Here is a 9,318-nt window from a genome sequence, read left to right as displayed (position 1 = left end):
GGCTTCCCAAAGTGCTGGGATTATAGGTGTGAGCTACTGTGCCTAGCTTCATGTGACTTCTTTAATGCCAAGTTCTTCATTGACTCTCTTTGGTTCTCAGCGTACTGTGCAGGCCCTTGATCTTCTCTGGCATCTGTTATGATGTGCCCATGTACACCTCAAGCTATTCCTTCCAGAAAAACCTTTATTCTAGTTCACTATCTAAAATACTTAATAGCTTTGCTAAGCTAAAAGGTCAATTGCTTAGGCTTAAAACCTGGGACTCTTTTTTTAAATAACCCTCTCTGTCAGCTGTTAGTTTATCAGTTCAAAATCTAAAATATTAAAATTGTAAGATATGAACAAATACAATTTTATGTAGTCACTTTTATTTCAAATTTTTAAATATCAATCTATTCAACAGCAATTCCTAAAGGATCTTCTTTGCTCTTCAACTTTTTTATACTTACAAGAAGAACTACATTCATTTCAAGCTCAATGTCTTCACAAAGTAAAAACAGAGAAAGTCAGAAAGTCAATCTGAATTTGAAAAGATCTTTATTTTTCAGAGTTTTAAGGTGGATCCTCAATTATGTCATGTTGAGAAGAATTTTATTCTAGATGGCTAACAGAAGAACTTTTGTCAGTAGAACCGACAAAATGTGCCTGGAAAATGTTCAGCTATTTTGAAAATAAATGTCAGGACGTCAGCTCCCCTTCTCTTTCCGCAGGCTATCATTATTTGGCCATATAACTAGCTCATTAGCACTGGCCATATATATTAACCCCATGAGGGATGTGTAAACAAAGTGAGGCAGAGTCTGCTAATTGGCTTTCAGTGCCTTAATGTCACATACATAAGAAAACTTACTTTGGTTTTCTTCTTCAATGTTCCTTTTTCAGTTGGGCAATTTACTCTAGATTTATATTCACAGTCATTAAAAAAAACAATAAAAGAAAAGTAATTCTATCATTTTTCAGTCAGTAATGCTGGCCAACTGAATCTGACGTAGACAGTAGAGAATGTATACTTGCTGGAGGAGAGAGGAAGCTAGCATTCATAAAGCCTTTGTCATTATCCCAGTAATAGTAACATTCTAAAAGTCTCTATCACTTATGCTCTGTCTTCATTTTGCAATCTTATAGTGTATACGGTATATCTAGTATATACAGTATTAATAACTTCAAGGTAGTCATGGAACATCCAAGAACAAATGGGCTTTTTTTATATTTGCATTTTTTAACTTATTAACCTGGCAAAAATATGAAAAAAAGGATCAAACTTACATAGTCAGTAGTTATATAATTTTCATTTAAGATCCCATTGTCACACACATTATTTAAAGTAATTCAGCTTATTTATTAATTTTTTTCAAAATGTGGAACGTTTCACGAATTTGCATGTCATCCTTGCGCAGGGGAGATGTTAATCTCTGTATTGTTACAATTTTAGTATATATGCTGTCACGTGAGCACAATTCAGCTTATTTTTTACTCTACCTTAGAAGTCAGTTTGAAGATGGATTCAGTGGATAGATGGAAAGAGGGAAAGGAATTAGACTTGGGGAATTGTATTTCTAGCCCATGTAGTTCTGTAACTTATTTATGCAGATAAAACTCCATCTTCAAGTTAGTGACTTCAAGATTTCTCTGTAAGGATGTTTATCATGACATTGTATATAACAGCAAAAAGGTGGAAATGCTTGGATGTCTAACCCTAAGGGATTAATTGATCAATATAGAATGCTAATATGGCAGGATGTTAAATAGCCATTACAAGATATTGAAAAATATCATTATAAGTAAGAATATAAGATCATAAAATATTATCTTATACTTACAAAATAAATATGCACATATATATTTATTGTATATGTGCATATATATATATATAGTAGAATATATATTTATATGTATGATAAATACTGGAAGGACATTCACAAAAATGGAAATATGGTTTATCTTCATGCCTTGGGATTACAGATGGTTATTAGCTTCTCCTTTATACTTATAGCATTAAAAAAATCTTTTATAGTAACATGTTATAGGATTACTTTTCTAATAAGATAAAGAAATAAAATATATTTTAAGTAAGATTTACGTCATTCAGGAAAAAATATTTTTAAAATATATATATACATGTGACTGCATTTTTGTGTGTGTGTGTGTATATATATATATGTGTGTGTGTGTATATATATATATATATATATACACACATAGATATTTATGTACTTATATAATTTAAGATATATCACTGAACATGTCTTGTCACACAAAAATGCATCTAAACCTGGGTTGATAGGACTGTAAATAAATGATCAATGAAATAGTTTTCATTTTTATTTTGCACTCTGATTACTTAGCAAAAGCAGAAATGAGCTAGTGCCTTGAAAGTCTGATTTCCGTAGGCTTGCCCTAATCTTGTAGCATTAATTCAAGGTTGGATATGTTTTCAATTTTCCTTTTAATCAAGTCTATGAGCCAGAAACCAGGAAAGGAGATCACTGTAGCTGACTTGCAGCTGTAGTTCCTCACCTTCAAAAGTGAAGATCAGGCATATCAGGAGTACAAAGTTCATTTAGCCCAAAACAAGAAAGAAAAAAAATCAAATTATACCCCCCCAATATACCCACACATTCACCTCACAGTATTTCCCAAGATTCAGTCACCATTCTTAAAAAATATTTTAATATGAGAGATAATTTTACATCTACTTTAAAAAATCATGTAACTATGCATATATTTTAAAAATAGAAAATGAAAGAGAAAAAAATTCTATAATCTCACCATTCTAATATATCACAAATGAAATTACAAAAATATTTGTACTAGAATTATTAAAAAACAATTCAATTATATGAGTTTATTCATATCATTATTACATCCTCATTACAAATCTGAATATTTAAATGTACAGAATAGGTAGAATGCTTTTGTGTTTTCATAATGATTTTTAATTGGTTCTCTTGTAGCATATGTGTGTCCATATCTCCATGTTATAATTTTCATAGTCCCCTATATTTTCTATTAAAACACAGATCACAGTAAGTAGATATAATTTCATAATTTTATTTATTAACATATCTCCTTAATAAGATTCTAAGAAATTAGAGTATGCGGACTATTCTAGCTGTTGATTACTCTGGTATCCCTGGCAGCCAGCTCAGTTATTGGCACAGAGTTAAGGCTGAAAATGAAAGAATGACAATTATCTAATGAGTGAATAAGAAGTCTCTTCACTTAATCAGCATCATTTGGTCCACTTTGAGTCTACTATCTACTTTTGAATCAAACATCTCTTTTCATAGAGTTTCCTTACATTCTTTCTTTGAAAATTTATTTTAGGATTATTTTGTTTAACCATATATTGCAGGGTTATTTAAAAATATGCATTTTATAGGATGTAAATGCACAATTTACACCCTGTAAAACCTACACTCACAGGAAGTCTGAATTTCAGGGACCATGATAGACATCCATGAGTGCGTAATACTTGCCATTGTGGTATAATGGAAACACCAATATACCACAATATGTGATTGTAGTATACTGGAAACACGTATTCTGGAATAAAATTAACCTGGGTTCAAATGCATGCTTGCTTACGTACTTGTGTGATCTAGGATAGGTTATCCTGATTTCTTTGAGTGTCAATGTAAACATAGATAAATTCAAAATGTATGCAACTTAACTGGCCAAGGTTGTAGCTGTAAATAATAAATAACATGTATATAGTACCCGGTACATGGAGAAAATTTTCATAATATTAGTTCCAATCCCTAACAAACTCATCGACATTACTGTAATACTAAATAAAGAACCAGTGACTTTGGTTTTCTACTTTGTACAGGATTTCATGTTTTATATCCTATTTAGGAAATCATAACTGTGAATAAAATAATTTGTAAAACTCATGCTATCTATGGAGTTGTCTCAGGATCATGGACTGCTTTTACTGAAACAACAAATAATTTGTTTCCTGGAAGAGTTTCTTTCATAGTATAATATCACTAACACAAACCACCTTCAGAGAAAAAAATTGCAAGGCACAAAGAAGCTACAGATATAGTGAAAAAAATCATTAATTATGATAAACATACATTAGTCAAGCAACAAAGTTCATATACTAAATTATTAGAGTGTCGACAGTTTGCCATTCAAAGCAGATGGCAGAGATCTTGGAATCACATTATAAGTAAAGTAACAACATGCCTGCCTGTCTTTATGATTATGTACTGCCAGGGATTTGAATCAACTGAAAGAAAACATGATTTATTCAATGACACAGTTACGTTATACCCAATTGTTTTATCAATAATTAGTAGAGATTTATACTTCACAGGTAGTCAGCTGAAGTTAACTGGGTTCTTGGCATAAAAAAAAAAAAAAAAAAAAAAAAAACACTGTAGGGTTTATGAAGCAAATAGACTGCATGTATGGTTCTTATAGTCATTGACTCCCTGAATTTTGTTTTTTAAGTAACCTCTTGTTTTATTCAGGGATAATAGGAAAGAACATGTAAATAAATAAACTTTGCACACAAAAATCCAGATATATGAAACTTTGAACATATTTTCCCACAAAACTAACAAAAATAATACTTATTATTAGTCAATAAATATCTGCCACTTTACATGAATTATCTCATTTAATACTTACCACAACCCTATGAGCATGGTTCTATCATTAACCCCAATTTGCAAATGAGGAAATTTGGGCTTGTAGAAGTTGAGAAACTTAACTGAGTTCAGATAGTTGGTAAATTGGCAAATTCCAGTGAATGTGCTATTCAATCTCTCCAAAACCTATTATCTTAACTATTCCCACCCAGGAACTGCTAATAAGAATTCAAATAAAATGATTAGAGAGTGTCACGCCATCATAGATATTGATCATTAATGATCAATAAAATAACTAAAAGGCAAGTAATCAGCGGAGTATATAACAAAAAGCAGCCTAGTGCATAGACTTTACAAGTGAAGGTGACCTTTAAGATCACTTTGTTCAGTGTCCTCATGATAGAGTCCGAGATAGGGAAGATAAGGAAGACTGAGCCCAGGTCACTTCCTATGGCCTGACAACTTCTCATAGTATCATTGTATAAAACCCTTAATAATATGTCTTCCTAAACAGCTGGAAAATATTCCATCCTACTTCTGACCTCTACCTTGATTTTGTAAGAATTCAATAATTTAGACAACATGTAATGTAGCTTTCTTCTTGTTGTTCTGAAATAATTGCCATGTCAGTGAGACCTAAGCTAGTGATCAGCTCTGTGGAAAAGGAAATGAAACATTCTATGAATGGGGTAATTTTCTTCTCTAATGAAGTAAGAAAATAAGCAGTTGGTGAACTAATGTTTAGCATATTTATAGTCACTTCCATGCTACTAAAAATGATACAATATCCCATCTGCTTGTGGCTGCATAATGGGTTAAGAACACAATGGAACTCTACTATCAACATTAGTTCCAAAACACCTGGTTGTGTAAGAAGGGGAAATCTAGGGATTCAGAACTTGCTCCAGGAAATATCTTCAGTTTAACTTCATCTTCGTCTCCATTTTACTCTTCATACTCTCAGCAATTACATGTTCAATTGTCTTTCTTGGGCTCTTTTTGCTTTCTAAATATATGCTTTTATTTTTCCATGGACATATTTGATCTCTTCAAACTATTTTCCTCATGAATCAGCTCTGTCCTATCTTGCTACATAGTATGTTCTTGTTCCTTCATCTGTTGTTGCAACATGTTGCATACCTGACATATAACTCTAATCTAATTCAGAACAACTTGATATTTAGGGAACTCGATCATGCAGTAATTCATGAAGTAATTTTTCTATGACAGGTCTATGTTAGGAACTGACCATACAAGAAGTCAATATCCAACTCTCCCATAGTTAAACGTACTTAAGAATCAGCTATGTACAAGGTGTTACAGAAGAAATTGACCCAGTTTGGCTGCCACAGATATCTTCTTCAGGGAAGCAATCCTGAGCTGAGGCTTGAAAACTTAGTAAGAAATTTAGCTTGGTAAATTGGGAGGGAAGAGCATTCTAGCCAGAAGGGGTAGCATGTGTTACCTTGACATATAAAGAAAGCAGTACCAAAGTTCCAAATAATTAGACACACTTTTAATCTATTTCTATTTTTACTTTTTTTTGCAATCAGCTTTCATAGATTGAATTTTTTTTCTTTTGCAATCAGTGTTCTCACATTGAATACACTTTAAATTTACAAAGCAAACAAAGGTTTGCCTTTCAATTACTGTCAGCTAAAGTGAGCAATGGCAATGGATTTCAGATCATCATCACTATCATAGATATCTTCTGAAACCTTGGGCTAGTCCATTTTTCTATCTGTAAATGAGAATAAATTGTCTAAATCCACACAGAGTAGTTGCGATGGTTATGTGAGAAGAATCCATGTTGTACGCTAAGCATCATGCCTTGCACAAATTAATTTAACTATTATTAATTAATTTCCAAGTCTAGATCAGGTATTCTAGTGGAAAATTAGAGAGATCTGGTTATAGAAAAAGACAAGAAGTCATTTAAATTTTTAATACCTATATGTTTATATATATAGATACATATATATATATGTATATACACATGCATATACACACAATATGTATATACGTAGATCCCTGAACCCAACAGTTTAGGCTGACATAAAAGAGCCAATAAATAAAGGAAGTTCACAAAGTTGAGGAGTTAAAACAGGTAAGGGAAGTGCTAAATGAAAGAATGTCGTTCTTGGGTTTTTAACCATGACCTAAAATTACATTTGTTCTCAGAACTTAATATCCTAAATGGCTTTAAGAGTCTAGGAACTTGGTATCCCTTTTGTGCCCTCAGTTTAACCCTAGAACACATGTTGTTCTTTGGGCATAGCTATGTAGTTATTAATTATTGACTGAAAGGCACAAGTCCTTAATCAATCTGCGATAGGTTTCCTTAAAGATGCCCCCACTCCATTTAAATACAAGCAGTGTTTTACTTTCAAAAGGCACTTCCTCAACTGAAGGCTGATTTTCTGCAAGCAAAAGGAGCTGTGGCATTTCATTCTGGAAGCCTGAAAAGAAGTGTTAATTATTTACTAGAGTAAGAGGTAGCTGATTAAACTAATATGTTTAATATTTACCAGAATCTATTTTTTTAATAAATGAGCACTCCAAGATAGGTCCAAGTAGAGGATACTTAATGTTTCTGTTTAATCTCATTTTTATCTTAATTACTTCCAAGAACAAGTCTTGAAAAGGAAAAGTAAATAAATAAAAGTTTATCATGTTAAAGTTGTTAGCCTTATGAAAGTTAGTATCTGCAATGCTTGAAAGAGCACGGTGGCTCATGCCTGTAATCCCAGTACGCTGGGAGACTGAGGTGGGAGGATCTCTTGAGCCCAGAAGTTCGAGACCAGACTGCGCAATATTGCAAAACCTTATTTCTACAAAAAATACCAAAATCAGCTGGCCATTGTGGTACACGCCTATAGCCCTGCTACTCAGGATGCTGGGGTGGAAGGATTGCTTGATGCTGGGAGGTGGAGGCTGCAGTGAGCTGTGATCATGCCACTGCATTCCAGCCTGGGTGATAGAGTGAGACTGTGATCTACTGTATTTTAGGGACCATGATCCCTACTAAACTTTGAGTCCATCTAGGACAAGTCTGTGTCTTATTTTCTTATAGGATATGCTGAGTCTTATTCTACTGACCCTTCTGTGCTAATGTCATGCCCACCACTGAAGGACTTTTGGATGGATAAAATAAGTAGACAGACAAACGAATCAATCATACATACATGCATAAAGAATCATGAATTATTACAGAGCACTATATAGCTAAGTATGAAAAAATAAGTGGAATACACATTTTGTCTTTAGTTCATAGAAAAATACAACTTGTTGCTGACTGTGGACTCTGAAATAAGATTAAAATAAGAGTTCTGTTTAAATTAAAATAGCTGCCTGGATAGAAAGTTTCTTTAAGAGAAATTACACTAACACTGTTTCTATCAACACATTTTCAGCAGTCTTAGTATTTTTTTATCCTGGTATTTAATGAACATTTATTGGCCAATAACATGTGTTATAAATAAGACTATTTCTTGCAATTGGCAGAAATTTTGACAATTTAATGGTAATGTTAGATATTTCATGCTTACCGGAATTTCTGATTCATATATGTTAAATTAATTAAAAATGAGAAAACACTTTATTATCTGGTAGTGTCCAGACTTTTTCTAAATGTGGTGTCTACAAAAGGAGGAAGGAGTAATAGATGATTTTTAAAAGTTGAGAATCCAAGTTTGTTAAATAATTACTTTTCAATAATGCACTCTTTTCTTTTAAAAATTTCCTATTTTTTCTTTTTAAAATGACGCATTCACATTAATTGCTCTGTGTTTACTCTAACATTTAAAACATATAAAATACAATTATTTACAGGAATATACAAAAAAATGGAATGCATGTGTATTATTTTAAAAATTAAACATTAGAATGCTCATCCTATGATAAGGGGAGATCCAGGGGCCTGAAGAGAGGGTGTAGGTCATGCTGCAGCTCTCAAAGTGGCTGTCCTATTCACTGTCAGCAAAGTTAGTAAACAAACAAAAAAAAAGATTTACTCCATAATTTCATCCAATCTGTAAATGTAAAACTAAAATAGGATCTCCCAATCTATTAAATACAGTCATCTGATTGGATTATGGCAATTGATATGATTAGATGAACACTTAAATCAGATAAGGTAACCAATGTGCTGACATCATGATTTTAAAGCCTATGATTTTGGTAATTCCAGCATTCTGATTACTATTGGTCACACTTGAATACAGTATTGCGCTTATTTGTGCTTTTGCCTTCCAAGATTTCAGTTACCTGTGGTCAACTGCAGTCAGAAAATAGGTGAATACAGTACCATAAGATATTTTAAGAGAGGGAGAGAGAAAAAGAGAGAGAGAGAGAAAGAAAAAGAGAGAGAGAGAGACCACATTCACATAACTTTTAGTACAGTACATTAGGTTTGTTCTATTTTGTTATTAATTATTGTTATATCTTATTGTGCTTAATTTATGTACTAAACTTTATCATGGGTATTTATGGGTAGGAAAAACCTGTATGTAGAGTTTGATACTTTTCATGGTTTCAGGTATTCGCTGGGAGTCTTGGAACCTATCCTCCAAGAATAAGGGATTAACACCGTGCACGGAATAATGAAGCTTCTTCAGGTGCTAGTCCATTTGGGGAGGCAGCCTCAAGAGATACACCACAAGGCTTGCAATAACCCTACCTTTTTCTTTAAATGTAGGATTTGCCAGTTTTATCTCCA

At 32.7% G+C, this 9,318-nt stretch overlaps 1 non-coding gene across 1 annotated transcript; it reads right to left on the bottom strand.

Annotated features, from left to right (window-relative positions):
• Positions 1 to 1,352: 1,352 nt before the first annotated feature.
• Positions 1,353 to 1,455, bottom strand: LOC116527776. The gene has a single exon (XR_004258731.1). It is a non-coding gene; the product is annotated as a U6 spliceosomal RNA (small nuclear RNA).
• Between the last annotated feature and the right edge of the window lie 7,863 nt (positions 1,456 to 9,318).

The sequence above is a fragment of the Sapajus apella genome, unplaced genomic scaffold, assembly GCF_009761245.1.
Source record: "Sapajus apella isolate SASKATOON/1434 unplaced genomic scaffold, GSC_monkey_1.0 scaffold2, whole genome shotgun sequence".
In the NCBI taxonomy this organism is placed as follows: Eukaryota; Metazoa; Chordata; class Mammalia; order Primates; family Cebidae; genus Sapajus; species Sapajus apella.
Note: the sequence above shows the minus strand (reverse complement) of the source record. Positions and strands in the feature narration are given on the sequence as shown.